Source organism: Piliocolobus tephrosceles, chromosome 17, assembly GCF_002776525.5.
Source record: "Piliocolobus tephrosceles isolate RC106 chromosome 17, ASM277652v3, whole genome shotgun sequence".
NCBI lineage: Eukaryota > Metazoa > Chordata > Mammalia > Primates > Cercopithecidae > Piliocolobus > Piliocolobus tephrosceles.
The window spans coordinates 3,572,610-3,598,745 of record NC_045450.1 but is presented as its reverse complement, the minus strand read 5'-3'; the positions used below and the strand labels follow the sequence as shown (position 1 = coordinate 3,598,745).

At 46.8% G+C, this 26,136-nt stretch overlaps 1 protein-coding gene across 3 annotated transcripts in view; it reads right to left on the bottom strand.

Annotated features, from left to right (window-relative positions):
* Positions 1-26,136, bottom strand: part of DNASE1 (deoxyribonuclease 1) — a 38,053-nt gene that overhangs the window by 9,613 nt on the left and 2,304 nt on the right. For 2 of the 3 annotated variants that reach the window (XM_023225699.2, XM_023225701.2), the window contains exons 2-4: positions 8,229-8,381; positions 7,533-8,063; positions 5,395-5,539 (exon numbers count right to left, since the gene is read on the bottom strand). The gene's annotated coding sequence lies outside the window, so the exon portion shown is untranslated. The remainder of the gene's footprint in view (positions 1-5,394; positions 5,540-7,532; positions 8,064-8,228; positions 8,382-26,136) is intronic. The other variant, XM_023225700.2, reaches the window with a different exon arrangement.

Here is a 26,136-nt window from a genome sequence, read left to right as displayed (position 1 = left end):
TTGTTTCTTTTGAGACAGGTTCTTGCTCTGTTGCCCATGCTGGAGTGCAGTGGTGCCATCTTGGCTCACTGCAACCTCCGGCCTCCCAAGTTTGAGCAATTCTCCTGCCTCAGCCTCCCTAGTAGCTGGGATTACAGATGTGTGCCACCATGCCTGGCTAATTTTTGTATTTTCAGTAGAGACAGGGTTTCACCATATTGGCCAGGCTGGTCCTGAACTCCTGGCCTCAAGTTATCCGCCTGCCTCAGCTTCTCAAAGTGCTAGGATTACAAGTGTGAGCCAACACACCCGGCCATACCTGGCTAATTTTTAAAAAAAAAAGGGAAATTTTTTTTTTTGTAGTGATGGGGTGGAGATCTCACTATGTTGCCCAGGCTGGGTTCAAACTCCTGGGTTCAAGCAATTCTCCTGCCTTGGCTTCCCAAAGTGCTGGGATTACAGTTGTGAGCTACAATACCTGGCCTTGTATTTTAGAGTCACATACTATTAATAAAAGATTGAAAGATGAAGTGGTGCAGTACCTGGGATTTGCTTCAAAATGCCGGCCCTGAGGCTGGTAATGAGTACATGAAGGTGCATAATACTAGTCTCTAGTTTTGAATATGCTGAAATTTTCTGGCTGCATGTAGAGCCTCATGCCTATAATTCCCACACTTTGGGAGGCCACAGTGGGAGGACTGCTTCAGCTTAGGAGTTCAAAACCAGTCTAGGTAACATGGCAAGAACCTGTCTCTACAAAATATTAAAAAGTTAGCCAGGCATGGAGGCACACATCTGTGGTCCCAGCCACTCGTGAGACTGAGGTAGGAGGATTGCTTGAGCCTGGAAGGTGAAAGCTGTAATGGGCCATGACCACACCACTGCACTCCAGCCTGGGTGACAGAGCAAGACCTTGTCTCAAAAAGAAAAAAAAGGTCGGGCGCGGTGGCTCAAGCCTGTAATCCCAGCACTTTGGGAGGCCGAGATGGGCGGATCACGAGGTCAGGAGATCGAGTCCATCCTGGCTAACATGGTGAAACCCTGTCTCTACTAAAAAAATACAAAAAGCTAGCCAGGCGAGGTGGCGGGCGCCTGTAGTCCCAGCTACTCGGGAGGCTGAGGCAGGAGAATGGCGTGAACCCGGGAGGCGGAGCTTGCACTGACCTGAGATCCGGCCACTGCACTCCAGCCCGGGCGACAGAGCGAGACTCCAACTCAAAAAAAAAAAAAAGAAAAAAAAAAAAATCCCATTATTAGTTTCTTCAAATTCTACAAATCAAAAGCTTTTTAAGCAGTACTGCTTGATCTGATGCAGCATCCAAAAATAAGGTAACAATTAGTTAATGTTAAAAATGAAACCACACACAAAAAATTAAATGCCCAGGTTTCCATCTTAGAAAGACCGTCTGGTCATGCCTCCTCAGGAAACAGTCCCCTGCTGTCCTCTGAAGCAGGGACTTTGTCTCACACTTTAGCTGTGGCTGGGACATCTCCCCTCAGACAGGTCTGCTGGGCATCAGGCATCATCAACTTGCTGCAGCCGCAATGGCCCCAGATGACTTCCCTGGCCTTCCCTGCTCATGTCTATGGCCCCACCACCATCCAGGTGCTAGAATACCGGAGATCATCCCAGGCCCCGCTCCCCCCCCCGCCCCCCCCCCCCCATACACCCTGCGTCTGCACGTCCTCCTGATTCTGCAGCCTCCACACCACCCATCATCACCACTTCTCCCTTTGGCCGCCCTGCTTCCAGCTACATCTCCCAACCATCCCCACGGCTCCCAGAACATCTTGCAAATGTGTCATTAGATCTCACTATTGCCCTACTTAAAATCTGTCACCAGTTTTTCATTGTCCCTAACACGAAATCCAATGCTTACCGTGACCTATGTGATTCTAAGCTCTGAGCCTTCCGCTCTGCCTGCAGAGCTGGGGCCTTCTTGTCATTCCAGTTTCAGCTTCAATGTCACCTTTTCAGAGGACATCCTCTCCCCACTCAACCCCTACACCCGCCATGGCCCCAGGTTCATCTCTGTGGCCCGTATGGCTCATTTGCTCTGGTATGTTCACCCTCGTTTATGGCCAGCTTATTTATGGCTGACTTCCAGGAACACAAGCTCCAGGAAGTGGTGGCCAAGAAAGCAGTGGTCTTTCTTGCCCATGAAAATATGACTGGAGCAGAGGAGGTACTCACTCCACAGCCAGCCACTGGACACAGCTGAGCCACAAGCCCACCTCCTACCCAGCAGCTCCAGGCTCCCCGCAGAGTCCCCAGAGAAAAACCTTGAGAACCCAGCACAGTGGACACCGCAGGGCATCCAGGTGGCACCTGGGCATTCTGAGCGCTGGGCTTGAGCTGACTGGAAGCTCCCAGGGGTGCAGTGGCCCCCACAACCCTACAAGGCCTACCTGCTCTCGGCTGGCTTCACTTGGGGTTCCTTCTCCCCACTCCCTTGGGAGGTGTTTGCTGGCCCCAGGGACAGAGCATCTTAGAGGACAAAGGGCCACTATCCTGTACTCAGGTAGAAGGCCAGTGTCTTTGCCATGACGATGTTTTAACCCCATGTCCCACAACCTGAGCAGGATGCAGTCATCACAGCCCAGTGCGCTGCCCTTGGCCTGCGCCCCAGCCTGGTTGCGCCATCCCTTGTGAATTAATTTCTGTTCATTATACAGAAAGCATTAACCCAGGATGGGAAATTTCTCAGAACACCACACATCAGAATCACAAAGACTCGCAATAGCTGCACAGTCACAGGCAGCAGACCGCCCCTTCTCCAACCCGGCCTGCTATGGAAGGTCAGCACTCGCCTTCTGCGTTTCACGAGGTGTGGGCCTGAACTACGGCATGTTGGCTCAGCCTGTGCCGGCTGCCCCGTCCCTCCCCACACGCTCCCAGTGCTGCCGCTTTCTGCACTCTGCTTTGAGGAGATGCAAATGAAAAGAAGTTTGTCTAGAAAGCCGCTTTCTCACCGGGGAGGTTAGCACACCCACAGCCTGAGTCCCTGAGGACAATGAGAACTCATGCTCCCAATAAGGATTTAAACAAAGCCACAAGGCGAACTGCAACTGGACTCCAGTGTGCTGATGTTTCCAACAAGGATCGCAATGAAAAGTAATCCCCCAATTCCCCACTTCCAAAGCCACCTCAGTCTCTCCCAAGTACAAAGGCCTTCTCAGCAGGGCCCCCTCCCTGTCCAAGGCTGGGGGGCCACAGAAAGGAAAAGGGAGGGCGCCCTAAGAGTCCAGGAAAAGGACACACAATGTAAAGTGAGCTGGTTGTGGTGGTATTTGCAAGGTATTTTCTTTTTAATTTTTTTTTCTTTTAAAGAAATGAGACAGGGTCTCTCACTGTCACCCAGGCTGGAGTGCAGTGACACGATCTCAGCTCACTGCAGCCTCCCAGGCTCAAGTGATCTTCCCATCTCAACCTCCCAAGAAGCTGGGACCACAGGCAATGCGCCACTGGGCCTGGCTACTTTTTTGTATTTTTTGTAGAGATGGGGTTTTGCCATGTTGCCCAGGCTGGTCTCGAATTCCTAAGCCCAACTGATCTGCCTGCCTTGGCCTCCCAAAGTGCTGAGATTACAGGCATGAGCTACCATGCCAAGCCCCACAATTTATTTTTCTATTGACCTTTCTTCTAGAGCACTAATCCTTTTTTCAGCTGATTCCAATCTGCTGCTAAATACACCTACTGGATTTTTAATTTTTTCTTTTGAGACGGAGTTTCGCTCTGTCACCCAGGTTGGAGAGCAGTGGTGCATTCATAATTCACTGCAGCCTCCACGTCCTAGATGCTAGCAATCCTCCCTCCTCAGTCTCTCAAGTAGCTGGGACCACACACATGTGCCACCATCCCCGGCTAATTATGTAAAATCTTTATGGTTTTGAGACCCAGTCTCACTCTGTTGCCCAGGCTGGAGTGCAGGGGTGCAATCTCGGCTCACTGCAACCTCTGCCTCCCAGGTTCAAGCAATTATCCTGCCTCAGCATCCTCAGTAGCTGGGATTACAGGCACCCGCCACCATGCCTGGCTAATTTTTGTATTTTTAGTAGAGACAAGGTTTTGCCATGTTAGCCAGGCTGGTCTTGAACCCCTGACCTCAAGTGATCTGCCTGCCTCGGCCTCCCAAAGTGCTGGGATTGCATGTGTGAGCCACCGCGCCCGGCCTAATTAAAAAAAAAATTAGTAGAGACAAGGTCTTGCTATGTTGCTCAGGCTGATCTCAAACTCCTCACCTCAGCCTCCCAAAGTGCTGGGTTTACAGGTGTGAGCTACTGCACCTGGCTGAATTTTAAACTTCAGTTATTGTGCTTTTCTGTCTTAGAACTTCCATTATATTTTTTATGAATTCCAAGTCTATGAAACGATCCATCTCATTTCTATTCTTTAAAATACCTGTGATTGGGCGTGGGGGCTCATGCCTGTAATCCCAGCACTTTGGGAGCCCAAGGCGGTGGATCACAAGGTCAGGAGATCGAGACCATCCTGGCTAACACGGTGAAACCCCCGTCTCTACTAAAAATACAAAAAAATCAGCCGCGCGTGGTGGCGGGCGCCTATAGTCCCAGCTACTTGGGAGGCTGAGGCTGGAGAATGGCGTGAACCCAGGAGGTAGAGCTTGCAGTGAGCCAAGATCACGCCACTGCACTCCAGCCCGGGCAACAGAGCAAGACTCCATCTCAATAAATAAATAAATAAAATAATAATAAAATAAAATAGATGTGATTAATATCCTAAAGTCCATGTCCAAAAGCCAGCATCTCCGTCTCCTGTGGGCCCATCACCTTTCTTCCTCTGGCCCCCTTTCCCAGTGTACCTGGTGGTCTTCAGCTGAGTGTCAGGGACTGTGTGTGACAGAATGGCAGGGGGTCTGAACGTGTCCCCTGACAGGGACAGCCCACCCCCTCCACGGTGGGCAGCAGTGAGACAGTGAATCAGCAACTCCACTGACACTGAGCTCCTCTGCAGTCTTTGTAAAGACCAGCCCAGCTGCGGCTTGTCTCGGGCGAGACAGGGCTGGTCCCAGATAAGAGAGTGGCATATTAGGCCCTCCACCTGACAGGCCCAATCTATTCCCTAACTCCACCAAACTGCCAAAAATCCCACTCTGCTTTTCAGCCACTTTCTGCCCCTCTGCCCTAAGCAGCTTTATCAGCAGACGGCTAGAGAGACCAGTTCCTAATGTCCGTCTCTCTTCTCTGGCTCCTTTGCTCAGGGGTCTTGGCCCCTCAGGTCCAGCCGCCTCGGCAGCCCTGAGCGCCCATCTTGGTCTCCCAGTCCTGGGATATTTCCTGCAGCTCTCTGGCTTCCCTGCCTCTCAGCAGCCACCCCCGCCCAGCTTCTCAGCATCCTGCCCGGCCAGTGCCCCAGGAAGAAGGGTCCGCACAGGAGCAGCAAGCGGGGCTCACCTCCGAAAGCTTGCCTGTGTCATGCTGCTGGGCGGCTCTCCAGTCCTTCAAGCTGGGGCCTTCTGAACAGTGGCCGGCTCCTCAGGTCCTGGGCAGGAGTGCTTTACCGTGAGCTCTTCCACACCAGATGCAGAGCCTGCAGGACCTGGAATGAGTTATTGAAAAGGGGTGGGGGTGAGGACATGGACTGATAACCAGCCAGGCTGGTCCAACTAGCACAGGCCACAAGGACACCTTCCAGCCATAACTGTCCCATCCAGAGATATGCCGGACAATGAGAGCGCCCCAGGGACACAAGACCGTTTCCCTCTGCCCAGCCAAGCATCCTCTAGGACAGAAGTTCTCTGCGTCCTCATGTGAACTCTAGGGTTGTGTCTGATGTCCTAACAAGACAGCACATGCTAGGACATGGAAATTGCTTCCACCAGCTCAGCCTACAACTCCTCAAAGAGAATGGGGGTGTCTGTCCTCAATACAGGCCCCTACCCTTCCCCTAGAGGCTTCTGACAAGAATCACACATCACTGCTGCTTCCTGTCCAGCGCTGGCCATGGGGCTCATTGGCAGACACGACTGCCTGTTTCATGTTGACAGTTTCAGGCCTTCACACTGTCCCTCCCCTCAGCGCTCTGCCTCCTCCACAGCTTGTCCCTCCCTTCGCTAGAGCCTCTTTCATATCATCCAGTTTCAGCGAGCACATGCTGTCCCAGCACTCCATCTCCACCCGGAGTGTCTATTCCTCACCACGAATCACATCTCACTCACACTGTAGTTACACTCTCCTGTTAGATGCAAGCCCCACGAGAGCTGGGCTCCGCCGGCAGCACCGAAAGCCAGGCCTAGGCCGTGGCAGGCGCTCATGGAGAACGTGCTGGATGAAAGGTGTGTCAGAGGGGGCCTTCTGCTCTGGACCCACGGTTTAAAGCTCCACTCCCTCCAGCTGCTGGTTGCCCCTCCTCGGGGTGAACCCAACACAAGCCTCTCTGAGGAAGGAGTGAGAGGACAGGCTTCTGTCCCATTTGGACTCTTCAGCCTCCACATCCCATGGCCTGGCAGGATGGTGGAGGAACCACAGGTGACATGGGAGGGCACGCTGGTCTGTGGACTAAGGCACCTGTCAGAGCAGGGCTCAGCAGACGATGCTGCCAGATAGCAGAGAAGTCAGAACGACTCCATGTGACACAGAGGCCCCAAGCAAAAGATTGAGAGCTGCTGGGCAACAGATCCTGGGGGGCTGCCATGGGCCTGTCTCCACGGCCAGGAGGGGCCCCACACCGAGCCCAGCAGGAGCTTCGTGCTAGTCTGCACTGGTCCACAGCCCTGGGGCCACTGCCAGGGTCATGATGCAGCCCCCACGACACAGCCGCCACCACGGCTACAGCCAGACCCTCGGGTCTGAGGCCAAGGCCAAGGCAGTGCTGTATTTCTTCCCACTCCGCCCACTCCTTTCCTGGGTGGGATGGGTGAGAAGGCTGGTTCCACGGTTCTCCCCAGGTCCCTGTGAGCCACGGGTCCCCGGCCCTTGCTCCCCTTCCAGCCCCCAGGCACCCTGAACTGCAGGGTGCAGGACACTAAGGCAATGGGGGCCTCCCAGTGGGCAGCCCCACCCAGGATGTGGGAGGCCATGGGCCCCAAGCTCCCCTGGAGACTTCTCCCACTGCCCCACCCTCAGGAAGCCGTGAGCTGTCACCTTCTCTGTAACCAAACTCTTCCCTGGGGACCAGGACACGTGCAGAAAGCACTGTGTGTTTTCTCAGGGCACTTGCGGGGCTGAACTGTTTGGAGAAGCCGTTTCACGGGGAAGGAGTCGCACAAAAGAGGCCTTCCCGCAGGGGTAGCCTCCAGGACAGACGCCTCCCAAGCCTGGGATCGGTGGAAGATGCCGTCCCTCACCCTGCCGCAGACTCCCCACCAGTCATGAGGGGCTCCCCAGAGGGCCTGCCTGTGCTGGGCCCTTGAGTGTGGGCAGACAGAGGCCCTGCCTCCATTCTCCCTCCAAGAGCCCAGCCCTGGGGACAAGAAAGCACCCCAGGAGGAGAGCAGGCAAGGCGTCTGCAAGCCTCAGCCTCCCCAGGAAGCACAGGGCTCTGGGAAGTGGCACTGGCTCTCACCTCTCACCACATAAATGCGTCCACTCACCTGGCCAGGGTGGCTTCCCAGGCTCCTCCCCTGTGGCCCACATGGAGGGGTGGCTGCTCATCGGGGCCACGCCCCTCCCCAGCATGGAGCTGCAGCAGGACCATGCTGGCCACCATCAGCCACCCCGCCACACAGCTGCAGCCGTGGATGGGGTCTCGGGCAGGAGTAGCAACAGCACCTGGGGGCTGGGGATGAAGTCCAGCGTGGTCCTGATCCACCCAAAGCCAGAGTTACCACACACGAATGGCCCTGTTGGGCCTGCTCCCCACTGTCCAAAGTCCACTGGAGTCACGGTAGAACCGTTGAGACAGGACAGTGGCTCTGCCCTTGCAAGCTCATAGGTGACGGACTCCTGCCCTCGCTTGAGCCCCGGAGGAGGCGCTGATCTTCGGAGGTGCCTGGGCCCAGCAGTGACAGCCACAGGAAGCTAGTAACATGCAACTTGCTGGGGAGGCCGCTACCCAGGCTGGCACTGTGCCACTTTCTCAGCAAGCCTTTCCCATCTTGCTGTTCCCGTTCACACTGTGGTCACTGAAAGGAGAAGGGGAGTGTAATCATGTCCATCAGCTCAGCCAGCAGCACCTGTTCTGAAACCTCAGCAAGCTCCCGACAGGCTGTTCTGTTTGTTCTGTTTATATACTCATGTAGGATGCAGCAACAGGGAACCCTGAACACCTGGAAAACGGGACAACATACTTTTGTCTTCAGTTGGTGGAAGACAGTGCAGGACAGTGATTCCGACAGCAGGGAAACCGGAGAGCGCGTCCTATGACTGCACCAGTTAGAGCCAGGAGGCGGGTTCCAGACTGCAGCACAGGGAGGGAAACTCAGCCGGAACCTGCAGTCTCTCTGAGTTGGGAAGACAGAGTTCAGAGGTCAGGGAGGCCAAGGCTGCTGCTATTTGCGGGGCAGAGTCCTGGGGAGGAGGCAGCTGCACAGAGAGGCAGAGCCAGGATCTGCCCAGGGTCTCCTGGAGTCTTTAGCTGAAAACAGAGCTGTGCCTGGGTGAGAAAAAACTATATGAGAAGGCCCAGAAAAGAATCCTGAGGAAGGAGCAAAGAAAAAAATCCCCAGAGTTCACACGGAATATTTTGTGTTCCCACAAGCCACTGTGGAGAGATCTCCTAATTCATGGGGTATTGGGTGACTCCGCAGAAGGGTATCACCCTTAGTGATAGAGCTAAGTCAGCTGCAGATTAAAGCAGCACCAGACCCACTGAAAAGCTCAGAAGCCTCTAAAGGATCGCTGCTTCCAAGGGACTTAACTGCATACCAGACCCAAACCCAACACTATTCAAAGAAAGTCAACAAAATTCTCCAGCCAACAATTTATTTTTTTGCAGAGACAGGGTCTCGCTATGTTGCCCAGGCTGGTCTTGAACTCCTGAGCTCAATCGATCCACCTGCCTGGGCCTCCCAAAGTGCTGGGATTACAGGCGTGAGCCACCACGCCCGTCCTACTTTTCTTACTCTTAACTGTTAACAGTTTGTTCAACCTAATAACAGCAAGAGCTAGGCATGACAGTGCATGCCTATAGACGCAGTTAAAAGGCTGAGGCAGAATAGCTCGAGTCCAGGAGTTCTGGGCTATTTGGACTGAGTGTTTGCACTAAGTTTGGCATCAAAATGGTGACCTCCCTGCAATATGGTGACCTCCCCTCCTTAGGCACCACCAGGTTGCCTAAGGAGGGGTGAATAAGCCCACGTCAGAAATGAAGCAGGTCAAAACTCCTGTACTGATCAGTAATGGGATTGCACTTGTGAATAGCCACTGCACTCTAGCCTGGGCCACATAGTAACGCTCTGACTCTATTATTAATATTTTAAAAAGCTGGGTACAATGGCTCACACCTGTTAATCCCAACACTTGGGGAGGCTGAGGTGGGTGGATCACGAGGTCATGAGTTCAAGACCAGCCTGGCTAACACGGTGAAACTCTGCCTCTACTAAAAATACAAAAAATTAGCCGGGCATGGTGGTGGGCACCTGTAGTCCCAGCTACTCAGGAGGCTGAGGCAAGAGAATGGCATTAACCTGGGAGGGGGAGCTTGCAGTGAGCCCAGATCGAGCCATTGCACTCCAGCCTGGGCGACAGAATGAGACGCCATCTCAAAAACAAACAAACAAAAAACCCTGTCTCAACAACAAAAACAAAAACAAACCAGCAACAATGTATTCAATGGTTATGGTTTATGAATAAGTGAAATTAATGACGGCAATACCATAAGGGACAGTAAGGATATCGTAAGGGATGGTAAGGATGAACTGGGAATGCTCTGTTAGAGGGAACTCGTACAACCCATGAAGTGGTATAGCATCAGTTGAAAGTGGAATTGGATTAGTTGTAACTGTAAATACCAAACTCAAGGGCAATGATTTTTCTTTTCTTTTTTTTTTTTTTGAGATGGAGTCTCGTTCTTGTCATCCAGGCTAGAGTGCAGGGGCGCCATCTCGGCTCACTGCAACCTCTGCCTCCTGGGTTCAAGCCATGCTCCTGCCTCAGCCTCCTGAGTAGCTGGGATTACAGATTACAGGCACCTGCCCCCATGCCCGGCTAATTTTTTGTATTTTTAGTAGAGATAGGGTTTTACCATGTTAGCCAGGCTGGTCTCAAACTCCTGACCTCAGGTGATCCAGCCACCTTGGCCTCCCAAAGTGCTGGGATTACAAGCATGGGCCACTGTGCCCAGCCAAGACTTTTTAAAAATATAAAATAAGAAGCATAATTGACATGCTAAGAGAGAAAAAAATGTAATCATATAAGATGGTCATTTAAAGTCAGAGAAGGCAGGAAAAGAGTGGAAGACCAAAATAAAAAGAAAAGGGAGGAATAAAAGCAATAGAAAACAGTAATAAATACGGCAGATATTAATCTAACTGCACCAATAATCTCTTTAATAGTCAATGTTCACGCAAATAAGAAACAGAAAATGTCAGAATATATCCAAAAATAAGACCCAAGCATGTGTTGGGTCAAAAATGAAGAGAAATAAAGACTTTCTCAGAAGAACAAAAATTAAGGGAATTTGCCATCAGTAAATCCACCTTGCAAAAAAATGTTAAAAGAAGACCCAGGAAACTCACTTTAAATATAAAGACACAGGTAGATTAAAATTAAAGAGATGAGGCTGGGCACGATTGCTCATGCCTGTAATCCCAGCACTTTGGGAGACTGAGGCGGGCGGATCACCTGAGGTCAGGATTTCGCGACCAGCCTGGACAACATGGTAAAACCCTGTCTCTACTAAAAATACAAAAATTACCCAGGTGTGGTGGCAGACGCCTGTAATCTCAGCTACTTAGGAGCTTGAGGCAAGAGAATCACTTAAACCCACGGGGTGGAGGTTGCAGTGAGCTGACATCGTGCCATTGCACTCCAGCCTGGCCGACAAGAGCGAAACTCTGTCTCAAAAAAAAAAAAAAAAAATTAAAGAGATGGATAAAGACATACCAGGAATCAAAAGAAAGTCCCAGTAGCTATACTGATTTCAGGCAGAGCAGACTTCAGAGCAAGGAAAATTACCAGGGATAGAAAAAGGATATTACAAAATTATAAATGAGTATTTCTCTAAGATGAGATAACAAACCTTATGTGTATACGCCTAACAACAGAGCATCAAAATCCTCAAGGAAAAAACTGAGAACTCCAAGGAAAAGCAGATGAATTCACTATTATAGTTGGAAACTTCAACATCAATCTATCAAAATGGACAGATCCAGCGGGCAGAAAATCAGTAAGGACATAATGAACTCAACAGCACCATCAAGCAACGGGATAGAATTGACATCTACAGAGTACTTCATCCAACAACAGCAGGATACACATTCCTCTAAAGCTCACATGGAACATTCACCAAGATAGATCACATTCAGGTCCATAAAACATACCTGAGCAGACTAACGCATTTAAACAATTACGAGTTTACTTTCTGGGGCACATAGTATATAATAATGTAATTTTGTGACAACTGAAAGGGGTGGAGATGAAGCTGTAAAGCAGCAGAATTGTTGCACGTTACTCAAGTTACACTGCTATAAATTCAAATTACAGTGTTACACAAAATAAAATGAGAAAATAATTAAACATGTTACTACAAAAAACAAGAAAGAAAGAAAAAAGAAAACCTACAAAACTCCAGCTAAACACAAAAGAAGACAATAATGCAGGTAATGAGAGATTTTAAAATCCATGGCCGGGTGTGGTGGCTCATGCCTGTAATCCCAGCACTTTGGGAGGCCAAGGTGGGCGGATGACCTGAGGTCAGGAGTTCAAGACCAGCCTGGCCAACATGGCAAAACCCCATCGTTACTAAAAATACAAAAATTATTCAGGCATGGTGGCATGTGCCTATAATCCTGCTACTAGGGGGGCTGAAGCAGGAGGGTCCCTTGAACCTGGGAGGCAGAGGTTGCAGTGACCTAAGATCGTGCCACTGCACTCCAGACTGGGCAACAGAGCAAGACTCCATCTCAATTAAAAAAAAAAAAAAAACCCTATAAGGTGGCCGGGCATGGTGGCTCACGCCTGTAATCTCAGCACTTTGTGAGGCCGAGGCAGGTGGATCACCTGAGGTCAGGAGTTGGAGACCAGCCTGGCCAATATGGTGAAACCTTTCTCTACTAAAAATACAAAAATTAGCTGGGCATGGTGGCAGGCACTTGTAGTCCCAGCTACTAGGGAGGCTGAGCCAGAAGAATTGCTTGAATCTGGGAGGCAGAGGTTGCAGTGAGTTGAGATTGCCACTGCACTCCAGCCTGGGCAACAGACTCCATCTCAAAAACAAAACAAACAAACCCAAAAAATTAGCTGGGTGTGGTGGCACATGCCTGTAGTCCCAGCTACTTGGGAAGCTGAGACAGGAGAATCGCTTGAACTTGGGAGGCGGAGGTTGCAGTGAGCCAAGACTGTACCACTGCACTCCAGCCTGGGTGACAGAGCAAGACTCCCTCTCTAAAAAAATAAATAAATAAAATCCTATAAGGTATACAGAAAAGAAACAGCAAAATGACATACGTCTTTCCTGATCAGTAACTAAGTGTAAATGGATTAAACTCTCCCATCAGAAGATAGAGATTAGCAGCATGGAAGAAAACTACATTATTCAATTATATGCCATCTATAAGAAACTTACTTTTTTATATTTACTTTTATTTTTTAGAGAGACAAGGTCTCCCTATGTTGCTCAGGCTAGATTTGAACTCCCGGGCTTAAGCAATCCTCCTGCCTCAGCCTCCCAAGTAACTGGGACTACGGAAAAGAATCACTTTAGATCCAAAGACACAAATAGATTGAAAGTCAAAGGATGGAAAAACATATTCCATGCAAACAGTAACTGAATGAGAGCAGGGCTATATTACTGTAAGACAAAAGAGACTTTAAATAAAAAAATAAGAGACTAAAAAGAGGACATTATGGCTGGGCGCGGTGGCTCAGGCCTGTAATCCCAGCACTTTGGAAGGCCCAGGAGGGCGGATCACAAGGTCAAGAGATCGAGATCATGGTGAAACCCCGTCTCTACTAAAAATACAGAAAATTAGCCAGGCGCGGTGGCAGGCGCCTGTAGTCTCAGCTATTCAGGAGGCTGAGGCAGGAGAATGGCGTGAACCCAGGAGGTGGAGCTTGCAGTGAGCCGAGATCGTGCCACTGCACTCCAGCCTGGGGGACAGAGCGAGACTCTGTCTCAAAAAAAAAAAAAAAAGGACATTATATAAAGGTTCAATACAGCAAAAAGATAAAATTATAAACAGATTGCATCTAATAACAGACCATCAAAATACATAAAGCAAAACTGACAGAATTGAAGGGAGAAATAACCAGGAACAGTGGCTCATGCCCGTAATCCTAGACTTTGGGAGACTGACGTGGGCAGACTGCCTGAGCTCTGGAGTTCAAGGCTAGCCTAGGCAACATGGAGAAAACCTGTCTGTACAAAAAAGTACAAAAATTAGCCAGGTGTGGTGGTGTGGGCCTGTAGTCTCAGTTACTTGGGGCGCTGAGGTGGGAGGATCGCTTTGAGACTGGCAGGTCGAGGCTGCAGTGAGCTGTGATCGTGCAACTGCACTCCAGTCTGAGTAACAAAGTGAGACCCCGTCTCAAAAACAACAACAACAAAAACAGCAAAAAACAAAACAACAACCCCCCCACCCCACACATAAAACAAAAACAAACAAGGGCTGGGTGTGGTGGCTCACGCCTGCAAACCAGCACTTTGGGAGGCCGAGGCCGATCATCTGACGTTTGAGACCAGCCTGGCCAACATGGTAAAACCTCATCTCCACTAAAATAAAAATACAAAACTTAGCCGGGCATGGTGGCGGGTGCCTGTAGCCCCAGCTACTCAGGAGGCTGAAGCAGGAGAGTCACTTGAACCCGGGAAGCGGAAGGTGCAGTGAGCCAAGATTGTGCCACTGCACTCCAGCCTGGGCAACAGAGCAAGACTTTGTTTTAAAAACAAACAAATTTAAAAGCCCCTACCAAGACTAAATCACAAAGAAACAGAAAATCTGAACAGATCTGTAACTAGTAAGCAGATTGAATCAATAATCAAAAATCTCCTAACTAAGAAAAGTCTTGGACCTGAAGGCTTCAATGATTAATTCACCAAACATTGAAACAACAATTAGTACCAATCCTTCTCAAAACTTTTCCAGAAAAGTGGAAGGTAAGAAATACTTCCTAATTCATCCTAAGAGGCCAGTATTGCTCTTATATCAGAACCAGGCATTCAATAAAAGAAAACTACAGACTAATATCCCTTATGCACATGGATGCAAAAATCATTTACAAACACTAGCAAACTGAATACAGTAGCATTTTAGAAGGATTATATACCACAACCAAGTGAGATTTATTCCTGGAATGCATGGATGGTCCAACCTACAAAATTCAATGTAACACACCACATTAGTGGAATAATGGGAAACATATAACATCATCTCAATTGCTGCAGAAAAGGCATTTGACAAAATGTAACACCCTCTCATAATGAAAACATTCAACAAACTAAAAGTACAAGGAAAATATCTCAACATAAAGCCATATTTGAAAAATCTACATTGTTAAACCTGAGAAAGCTTATTACAATTTTTTTTTTTTTTTTTTTGAGACCGGGTCTTGCTGTGTCGCGCAGGCTGGAGTGCAGTGGTGCAATCTCGGCTCACTGCAACCTCTGCCTCCTGGTTCAAGCAATTCTCCTGCCTCAGCCTCCCAAGTAGCTGGGATTACAGGCGCCCACCATCACACCTGGCAAATTTTTGTATTTTTAGTAGGGATGGGGTTTTACCATGTTGGCTAGGCTAGTCTCAAACTCCTGACCTCAGGCGATCTGCCTGCCTCGGCCTCCCAAAGTGCTGGGATTACACACGTGAGCCACCATGCCCGGCCTAAAAGTTTTAAAGGAAAAAAAGCAGAAATGCACATTGAACATCATACTCAATAGTGAATGACTAAAAAATTTTCTTCTAAGATGAGAACATTCACCTTTACCACTACTATTTAACCTACTACTGGAAGTTCTAGCCATAGCAACTAAGAAAAAAATATGTATCCAAATTGGAAAGGAAGAAGTAAAATTATCTCAATTCACAGAAAAACTAGGCCTAAAGATTACATACAAAAAATAATTACAATAAGAGAATCAGCAAAGCAGTAGGATACAAAGTCAGCACACAAAAATCATTTGCATTTCTATATACTAACACTGAACAATTTGAAAAGGAAATTATAAAAACAATTCCACTTACAATAGCATTAAAAAGAATAAAATACTTAGGAATTTTAACCAAGGAGATAAAAGACTCATACAATGAAAACTACAAAACATCGCTGAAAGAAATTAATGAAGATATAATTAAGGAAAAATATCACACTTTCACGGGTTGGACGATATTGTTAAGACAAGATATTGTAATATTGTTAAGATGTCAATACTCCCAAAAATCAGCTACCGATTCATATGTAAACTGAAGCAAAATCCCAATGACTTTTTTTTTTTTTTTCCAGAAACAGAAAATACATGCTGAAATTCATATGGAATCTCCAGGGACCCCAGAGAGCCAACACCATGTTGAAAAAGAAAAACAGGGCTGGGCGCGGTGGCTCAAGCCTGTAATCCCAGCACTTTGGGAGGCCGAGACGGGCAGATCACGAGGTCAGGAGGTCGAGACCATCCTGGCTAACACGGTGAAACCCCGTCTCTACTAAAAAATACAAAAAAAAAAAACCTAGCCGGGCGAGGTGGCGGGCGCCTATAGTCCTAGCTACTCGGGAGGCTGAGGCAGGAGAATGGCGTGAACCCGGGAGGCCGAGCTTGCAGTGAGCCAAGATCGGACCACTGCACTACAGCCTGGGCGACAGAGTGAGACTCCGTCTCAAAAAAAAAAAAAGAAAAAGGAAAAGAAAAACAGACTCAGGATTCACACTTCCTGATTTCAAAACCTACTAACCAACTGCAGTAATCACAACAATATGGTACTGGCAGGAAGACAGACATCTAGACCACTGGAACAGAAGTGACACCCCAGCAATAAACCCTGGCATGCATGGTCACATGATTTTGACAAGGGTGCCAAGACCATTCGGTGGGGAAAAGACAGTCTTTTAAATAAGTGTTGCTGAGAAAACTGGATATCCACATGCAAAAGAACATGGGTATCATATCAAAGGCATAGGAAACAAAAGAAAACACAGATAAGCCAGGCGCACTGGCTCATGCAACACTTTGGGAGATTGAGGTGGAAGGATCACTTGAGGTTCCAGACCAACCTGAGCAACATAGTGAGACCTTGTCTCCATAGAAAAATTAAAAAACATTAGCCAGCCCTGGCGGCACACACCTGTAGTTCCATACCCGGGAGGTTTAGGTGGGAGGATGGCTTGAGCTAGAGTTCAATGCTGCAGTGAGCCATGATCATGCTGCTGCACTCCAGCCTGGGTGACAGAGCGAGACTCTGTCTCAAAAAAAAAAAAAAGAAATAAAAAAAAGATATGTCATGTAAACACTAATCAAAAGACCGCTGGAGTGGCTATATTAATGTCAAACAAGCAAAGTAGACTTCATAGCAAAGAAAATTACCAGTGATAAAGAGGGTTGAGTGCAGCAGCTCATGCCTGTAATCTCAGCACTTGGCCAACATGGGAGGATCACTTGAGGCTAGGAGTTTCAGACCAGCATGGGCAACATAGGGAGACCCTGTCTCTACCAAAGAAAAAAAATTCAGACAGGCACGGTGGCATGTGCCTGTGGTCCCAGCTCAGAAGACTGAGGCAGGAGAATCGCCGGAGCTCAGGAGTTCAAAGCTGCAGTGAGTTCTGATCACATCACTGCGCTCCAGCCTGGGTGACACAGCAAGACCCTGTCTCTAAAAAACATAAAATAAGCAAAAGAGGGCTATTACATAATGATAAAAAGGTCAATTCATCAAGACAGCATAATCCTAAGTGTATATGCATCTAAAAAAAGAGATTCAAAATACATGAAACAAAAACTGACAAATGAAGAACAGACAAATCCATTATCAGAGCTGGAGACTTCAACACTTCTCAATACGTAGAACCAGTAGACAGAAAATCAGCAACCTGAACACCACCATCAACCAACTGGATCTAACTGACATTTAGAGGACACTCCACCTAACAGAAAAATATATAGTGTTTTCAAGTGTTCAGATTTGAAGCATTCAAGACAGACTATATTCTAAGCCATAAAAGTCACAAAACAAATTTTTAAAAATTGAAATCATTAAAGTGTGATCTCTGACCATAATGGAATTAAACTAGAAAATTAAACTAGAAACTAGTAACAGAAAAATGAGGGAATTCTCCAAACACTTGATATTAAGCAACATACTTCTAAATAACTATGGCTCAAACAGGAATTTCTTACCACACTAACTATTGTCTAGCAGTTGTCTTCATTTTATTCATGCTGCTGAGTTTAGTGATCATTCACTGTGGTTTAATTTGCATTTTCTTTGACTAAATAAGTTGAACATTTCATACATCTGTTGGCCACTCAAGTCTCTTTTCTGTTTTTCTATTTTTCTTTTTTTAGGATTTCTTATTAGTCCTTTGTTATTGTACATATGCTAGTCTGTGCACATCACACACATTTTCTAGTCTGTGACATCTTTACACCCTTTTTTGAGACAGGGTCTTGCTCTGCTGCCCAGACTGGAGTACGGTGGCAGAATCAAGGCTCACTGTAGCCTTGGCGTCTCAGGCTCAAGCAATTCTCTCACCTCAGCTTCCAGAGTAGCTGGGACTACAGGCACATGCCCCTACACCTGGTTAATTTTTAAATTTTTTGTACAGACGGGGGTCTCACTATGTTGCCCAGGCTGATCACAAACTCCTGGGCTCAAGTGATCCTTCTGCCTCGGCCTCCTGAAGTGTTGGGATTACAGGCATGAGCCACCATGCCCAGCCCTTTACACCCTCTTAATGGTCCCTTATACAGGTTCTTAATTTTAACGTCATAGAATTTGTCACTTCTTTATGGTTAGTGGCTTGTGTCCCTGTTTAAGAATCTTTTGCGGCCGGGCGCGGTGGCTCAAGCCTGTAATCCCAGCACTTTGGGAGGCCGAGATGGGCGGATCACGAGGTCAGGAGATCGAGACCATCCTGGCTAACACAGTGAAACCCCGTCTCTACTAAAAAATACAAAAAACTAGCCGGGCGAGGTGGCGGGCGCCTATAGTCCCAGCTACTCGGGAGGCTGAAGCAGGAGAATGGCGTGAACCTGGGAGGCGGAGCTTGCAGTGAGCTGAGATCCGGCCACTGCACTCCAGCCTGGGCGACAGAGCAAGACTCCGTCTCAAAAAAAAAAAAAATTTTGCCTACCCCAAAGTCATGAAGATTTCCTCCTATGCCTTTTTTAGCACCTTTATTCTGTACTGGCTATTTCATTTATTTTTTTGACACAGGGTCTTGCTTGTTGCCCAGGCTGGAGTGTGGAAGTATGATTATGACTCACTGCAGCCTTGACCTCCTGCGCTCAAGTGATCCCATTTCAGCCTACTGAGTAGCTGGGACTACAGGCACATGCTACCATGCTAGCTTATTTAAACAAATTTTTTTTTGGTAGCAATGGGTTTCACTACACTGCCCCGGCTGGCCTTGAACCACTGGGCTCAGGCAATTCTCCTTTCTCAGTCTCCAAAGTCTCAGGGACTATAGGAATATATCGCCATGCCTAGCCCCATTAGTTTTTTTTTTTTTTTTTTTTTTACAGACAGAGTCTCACTTTGTCACCCAGGCTGGAATGCAGTGGCGCGATCTCAGCTCACTGTAACCCCTGCCTCCAGGGCTCAAGCAATTCTCCTGCCTCAGCCTCCCAAGTAGCTAAGATTACAGGTATGCACCACCACACCAGGCTAACTTTTGTATTTTAGTTAACACAGGGTTTCACCATGTTGGCCAGGCTGGTCTTGAACTCCTAACCAGCCTGGTTATTAGGGTGGTGATCCACCCACCGAGGCCTCCCAAAGTGCTGGGATTACAGGAGTGAGCCACTGCCCCCGCCCCCATTAGGTTTTAGTAAGAAAAACTGCAGGCTGGGCATGGTGGCTCACACCTGTAATCTCAGACTGTGAGAGGCTGGGGCAGGCAAATCACTTGAGCCCAGTTCGAGATCAGCCTGGGCAACATGGCAAAACCCTATCTCTACTAAAAATACAAAATTAGCCAGGCGTGCTGGCACAAACCTGTATTCTCAGCTACAGAAACAGAATATAGGCTGAGGTGGGAGGACTGTTTGAGCCTGAGAGGCGGAGGTTGCAGTGACCCAAGATCCCGTTACTGTACTCCAGCCTGGGTGAATACAAAGTAAGACTCCATTTCAAAAAAAAGAAAAAAGAGAAAAAGGAAAAAAAATTGCAAAAAAATTGTTACACAATATTTGCTGGTTTAGGCCACCACTGGGAATGGCTGTCTGTCTAGATGTTCGGATGCTGGGCACAGTCTGCCCAGTCCGACTGCTCCATGTGGAGTACACAGTGGCTGCTAGATTCAAGGTCTTACAGGAACAGCTTTAGCCACCGTGGACTCAGCCGGGGCAGTAAGGGCATTCTGACAGGTTAGAGCTCAGCACGAGGGACACTAACCCAGTGCCTAGAGCACCACCAGGCACCTTACGCAGCTGGTCAATAAAAATTTTAATGTAAAAATAAAAACTCTAGAAGAAAACATGAGGAAAATTACTTTATAATCTCAAAGTAGAGAAGACCTCGCTAACTAAGGACACAAAAGCCACTAAGCATTTTTTGTGAGACAGAGTCTTGCTCTGTTGCCCAGGCTGGAGGGCAGTGGCAGTCTAGGGTGACTGAAACCTCCGCCTCCTGGGTTCAAGGGATTCTCCTGCCTCAGCTTCCTGAGTAGCTGGGATAACAGGCGTGCACCACCACGCCCAGCTAATTTTTGTATTTTTAGTAGAAACACGGTTTCACCATATTGGCCAGGCTGGTCTTGATCCCCTGACCTCAAATGATCTGCCTGCCTTGACTTCCCAAAGTGCTGCGATTACAGGTAGTGAGCCACCACACCTGGCCTCCATACTGTTTTCTATATAGAGGTTATACTAATTTACATTCCCATCAACAGCATATAAGCATTCCCTTTTCTGTGCATCCATGCCAACATCTGTTGTTTTCTGACTTTCTAATAATAGCCATTCTGACTGGTGTAAGACGGTATCTCACTGTGGTTTTGATTTGCATTTCTCTGATGATTAGTGATGTTGAGCACTTTCTCATGTTTGTTTGCCGCTTGTAAGTCTTCATTTGAGAAGTATCTGTTCTCGTCCTTTGCCTACTTTCTCTCCAATTCTGGCCTCAAGTGATCCTCCTGCCTCAGCATCCCGAAGTGCTGGGATTACAGTTGTTAACCACCACACCCAGCCTTTGCTCACTTACTAATGGTTTTTTTTTTTTTTTTCTTGTTGAGATCCTTGTAGATATTAGGTATTAGTCCTTTTCCAGAGGCTTTATTTGCAAGTATTTTCTTCCATTCTATAGGTTGTCTATTTACTCTGTTATTTCTTTTGCTGTGTAGAAGTTTTTTCATTTAATTAAGTCCCATTTGCCTATTTTTCTTCTTGTTGCATTTGCTTTTGAGGTCTTAGTCATGTATTCTTTGCCTAGGCTAATATCCAGAAGAGTTTTTCCTAGGTTTTCTTCTAAGATCTTTAGAGTTTCAGGTCTTATGTTTAAGTCTTTAATTCACTTTAATTTTTGTATGCGGTGAGAGACGGGGTACAGCTTCATTTTTCTATATATGATTAGCCAATTTTCCCAGCACTATTTATTGAATAGGGTGTCCTTCCCCCACTGCCTATTTGTCAACTTTATTGAAGATCAGTTGGTTGTAGGCAAGTGGCATTACTTCTGGGTTCTCTATTCTGTCCCACTGATTTATGATACAAAAATATGTACAAGTACCATGCTGTTTTAGTTACTACATGAGTAGCTAGGACCACAGGTGTGCACCACCATGCTCAGCTAATTTTTTTTTGGGGGGGGAGGGGGGGCAGGTACATTAGAGACGGAGTCTTACTATGTTGCCCAGGCTGGTCTCAAGCAATCTTTTCCCCTCACTCTCCCAAAGGAGGCCTTGTAGTATAATTTCAAGTCAGGTAATGTGATGCCTCCAGCTTTGAAGAACCTTTGTTCATTACAAGACATCATTAAGGGAATGTAAAGGTGAGCCAAACACTGGAAGAAGGTATGTGCATAAAAGTCAATTTGATTACAAAAAAACTGTAAAGCTCTACGTGGAAAAAAATTTATTAAAAATCAAAGACAAGCTGGGTACAGCAGCACATAGCCGCTATTTGGGAGGCTGAAGTACGGGGATCACTTGAGCCAAGGAGTTCAAGTCTAGCCTGGGCAACCGGTGAGACTCCATATCAAAAAAAAAAAAATTTTTTTTTTAACTCAAAGACAAATGATAAAAACTGGGAAAAAGTATTTGTAACATTGTAACACTAGATCCATTTCCATAATATAGAGTTCTTACAAATCAATAGGAAAAAGATGAATCACACAATCTTACAAATCAATTGGAAAAAGATTAATCACACAATCTAAAAGCATGCAAAGCCCACAAACATGAGGTCATAGGTAAACAAGTAGCTTTTAATCATGTGAAGAACATACTTGTTTCCTCAACGAAAGAAATGTAAAATAAAGCTACAAGACACCAATTTTTAACCGCTGAAATAGTAAAAGAACAAAATGTTTCATGATATATTCTGTGAGTGTGGATTATGAATAAAAAGACATTCGTTGTTAATGGAATGGAAACTGATTCAGCCTCCATTTTTGTTTTTTTTTTTTTGAGACTGAGCCTTGGTCTGTCACCTAGGCTGGAGTGCAGTGTTGTGATCTTGGCTCACTGTAACCTCCACCTTCCAGGGTAAAGCGATTCTCCTGCCTCAGTCTCCCGAGTAGCTGGAATTACAGGGGTGCGCCACCACGCCCAGTTAATTTTATATTTTTAGTAAAGACGGGGTTTCAACATGTTGGCCAGGCTGGTCTTAAACTCCTGACCTCAAGTGATCCACCCGCTTCAGTCTCCCAAAGTGCTGGGATTACAGGCATAAGCCACTGTGTCCAGCCAATTCGCCTTCTTTAGGAGGTAACTGGGTACACCCAAAAACAGTCTGATTTACCATATCCACTGACCCAGCAATTCCACTTATGTCACAGGAATATCCTACAAATATATGTGCAAATCTGCATAAAAGTATATACAAGTATGTTCAATGCACCATTAGCCACTGTAGAAGGAAATGAAAGCAATCTAACGTCCCTTGATAGTTGATATAATAAAGTATGAATATATCCATACTTTATTCATACATATGAATTGGGTGACAGGAGACATAAACATTCAGACAGCAGCATAGACTCTTGTCAGGTATATGATTAACACATATCTCCCGTTCTGTGGGTTATCTTCTTATTTTCTTGATAGAGTAATTTTACACACACAAGTTTTTAATTTTGATGAAGTCCAATTCATTATTTGTTGTTGTTTCTGCTTTTAGTGTCACATCTAGAGTCCACTGCCAACTCCAAGGTCATAAAGATTTAATCCTTGTATTCTCTCTTTTTTTTTTTTTTTTTTGAGACGGAGTCTCGCTCTGTCGCCCAGGCTGGAGTGCAGTGGCCGGATCTCAGCTCACTGAAAGCTCCGCCTCCCGGGTTTACGCCATTCTCCTGCCTCAGCCTCCCCAGTAGCTGGGACTACAGGCGCCCGCCATCTCACCCGGCTAGTTTTTTGTATTTTTTAGTAGAGACGGGGTTTCACCGTGTTAGCCAGGATGGTCTCGATCTCCTGACCTCGTGATCCGCCCATCTCGGCCTCCCAAAGTGCTGGGATTACAGGCTTGAGCCACCGCGCCCGGCACTTTTTTTTTTTTTTTGAGATGGAGTTTCACTCCTGTTGCTCAGGCTAGAGGGTAGTGGTGCAATCTCGGCTCACCGCAACCTCCGCCTCCTGGGTTCAAGCGATTCTCCTGTCTCAGCCTCCCGAGTAGCTGGGATTACAGGCACACGCCACCAGGCCCGGCTAATTTTGTATTTTTAGTAGAGATGCGGTTTCACCATGATGGTCAGGCTGGTCTCAAACTCCTGACCTCTGGTGATGCCAAAAGTGCTGGGATTACAGGGGTGAGCCACCACACCCAGTCTACCCTTGTATTCTTCTAAGAGGTTTATAGTTTTCACTCTTACATTGGTCTTTGATCCATTCTAAGTTAATATATGTACATGGTATGAGGTAAGGGTCTAACTCCATTCTTTTCCATGTGATATCCTGTTATCCCAGCTCCACTTGTGGAAGACACTATTCTTTCACCATCGACTAGTCTTGGCATCCTTGACAAAAATCAGTTGCTCATAAATGTAGGTGTTTATTTCTAGACTCTCACTTTTCTTCCACTGACCTATAAGCCTATCCTTATGCTAGGACAGTACCACACAGTCTTGATTACTATCGCTTCTAATAAGTTTTGATATAAGGAAGTATTTCTTAAAAAAGAACAAAGAGGCTGTTAGGGTTTTGGGTATTAGGAGCCCCTTGCAATTCCACAGGAATTTATTTATTTTATTTAATCAATTTATTTATTTACTTCAGACAGAGTCTCACTCTATCACCAGGCTGGAATGCAGTGTTGTGATCTTGGCTCACTGCAACCTCCACCTCCTGGGTTCAAGGGATTCTCCTGCCTCAGCCTTCCAAGTAGCTGGGACTACAGGCACCCGCCACCATGCCTGGCTAACTTTTGTATTTTTAGGAGAGACGGGGTTTCGCCATGTTGGCCAGGTTGGTCTCGAACTCCTGACCTCAAGTGATCTACCTTCCTCGGCCTCCCAAAATGCTGGGATTACAGGTGTGAGCCACCACATCCGGCCAATTCCATATGAATTTTAACATCAGTTTTTCCACTTCTGCAAAAAAATTAAAAGGTTGTTGGGATTTTGATAGGGATTATGCTGGTAGATACTTTGGGGGTTGTTTTGCTGTCTTAAATCTCCCTTAAATTTGTCTAGCAGAACAGACAGAGCAAACTCACACAAAGGCAGCAGTAGCAGGCAGCACACTAAGAGAAATGCAGTGTAACTCATCTCGAATAACTTTTGTATACTTATACATGTAAAAACAGTTATTTCCTCTCCTGATTTCAACAATTTTAGCAGTCTAGAAAATGTGAATATACAACAGTAAATGAAAGTTAACATGACCAAAGAACTGAGGAGACAATTCTTGCCTTGTTCAACCTGCCATCTCCCCAACCCCTGTCAAGATAAATGAGCGGGAGGTGGACAGGTTATGGCTTTACAATTTATAATCAAACCACAGACCTGGGATAAGGGCCCTTCAATTCATCCTCCGAACTGTGTAAAACATTAACTCTGTGGGAGATGCCAGAAGCTTTTAAAAAGGAAATATTCCAGAAGGGTAAGGACGTTATAATCACAGTATCTTCCACCTGTGCCTTTTTCCCCTGAACCCCAAAATTACTGACTCCTACGAACTGGGAAAACAGCACATCTATTTGGAGTAACACAATTTTTTCATGTACTTCTGCATCCATTTTCGCTTTTAGATAAATCCTGTAAAGTTAACCAAACACAAGGACTGTCTGCACCTTTTAATATCTGACATCATCTTTCATCTCCCTGGTTGTTTTGACAGTGCATGGGTTTCCGCCTCAAATGCTGACAGGGAACGCACAATACTATTCCTACTGAAATAACATCCATCTAGTAACACTGTTTCTCAACACTGCCCCTCAGCTTAGTCACACTGGGTGACTTCTGACTAACAGCATGAACCCCAGGGCTTCTGCCAGAGTTAACAGTCACAATAGGGTCTAGGACAAGGCAGCTTCCATTGTTCACCTTGGGCCCCAAGAAGCAGCTGCCCCAGTTATGGATGGCTCTGTTCCTTGAAGGGAGGAATTTACGTATAATTCAAAATCCCATGCACCACCCTGATATCTCTTGATATCTCTCCTATACTTAAGCCTACAGTGTTCACCTGGTGCTGATTAAATGCAGCGCTTCACAATCTTGAGAACATCAGAATCATCTGTGAAACATTCAAAACACACAGGTTGAAAGATTTATTCATTAGGCTTTAAAGTAGTGTCCCTGACTTTCCAATTAAAAAAAAATTCCACAGGTGACTCAGTTGAGAATCTCAGGTTTAAGAAAACTCTCTTCTCTAAACCACACTTCAACTAATTTATTTTACGTAAATAAATAATAGAGCCAGATTTGGGGTTGGGGGAGGGAGGTAGGAGAGACTTTCTTCACTAGGCCTCTAAGAGATTTAAATCCTAAATAGGAAACAGGCACTTCATTTTCAGTCTGACTGGAAAAAAATAATTTCTACCATGACAACTATCCTTCATATCATCCCAGCCACATCCATGTTTATTAGCTGTTTAAAAAATTGTTCTGTATTTTATGATATTTTGAAATCTTAAAAATCTTGCTGGCAGGGAGACTGCCTCTCCCAGGGCTAATTCCTCAAGGTAGTAAACAACTTACTTGGGAGCATGCCTCTCACAGGCAACTCAACCACCCCTTCTATCTAACTCTCACACACCAAGCCAGTATTTCTCCTGCCCTAAATCATCCATGGCCAGGTACCAAGCAACTAGAGACCACCCAAAGGCAAAGCCTGATGGAATAATTTAAATTATCCAATCCTAAAATGTTTACTCTGCCCTGACTTGCTATTCCTGAGGAACCCCATAAAGGCTCTGGCCTAGACTTTCTCCTTGTTCCTGCCTTTTCCTCCTAACCAAAAGTTGATGCCTCCTTTTCTTGAGAAATGTAAGTAAGAAATGGTTTCAGGCCGGGTGCGGTGGCTCATGCCAGTAATCCCAGCCCTTTGGGAGGTCCAGGCAGGAAAATCGCCTGAGGTCAGGAGTTCGAGACCAGCCTGCCCAACATGGTGAAACCCCCCCCCCATCTCTACTAAAAATACAAAAAATTACACCAGGTGCGGTGGCTCACGCCTGTAATCCCAGCACTCTGGGAGGCCAAGGCGGGCAAATCACGAGGTCAGGAGATCAAGACCGTCCTGGCTAAC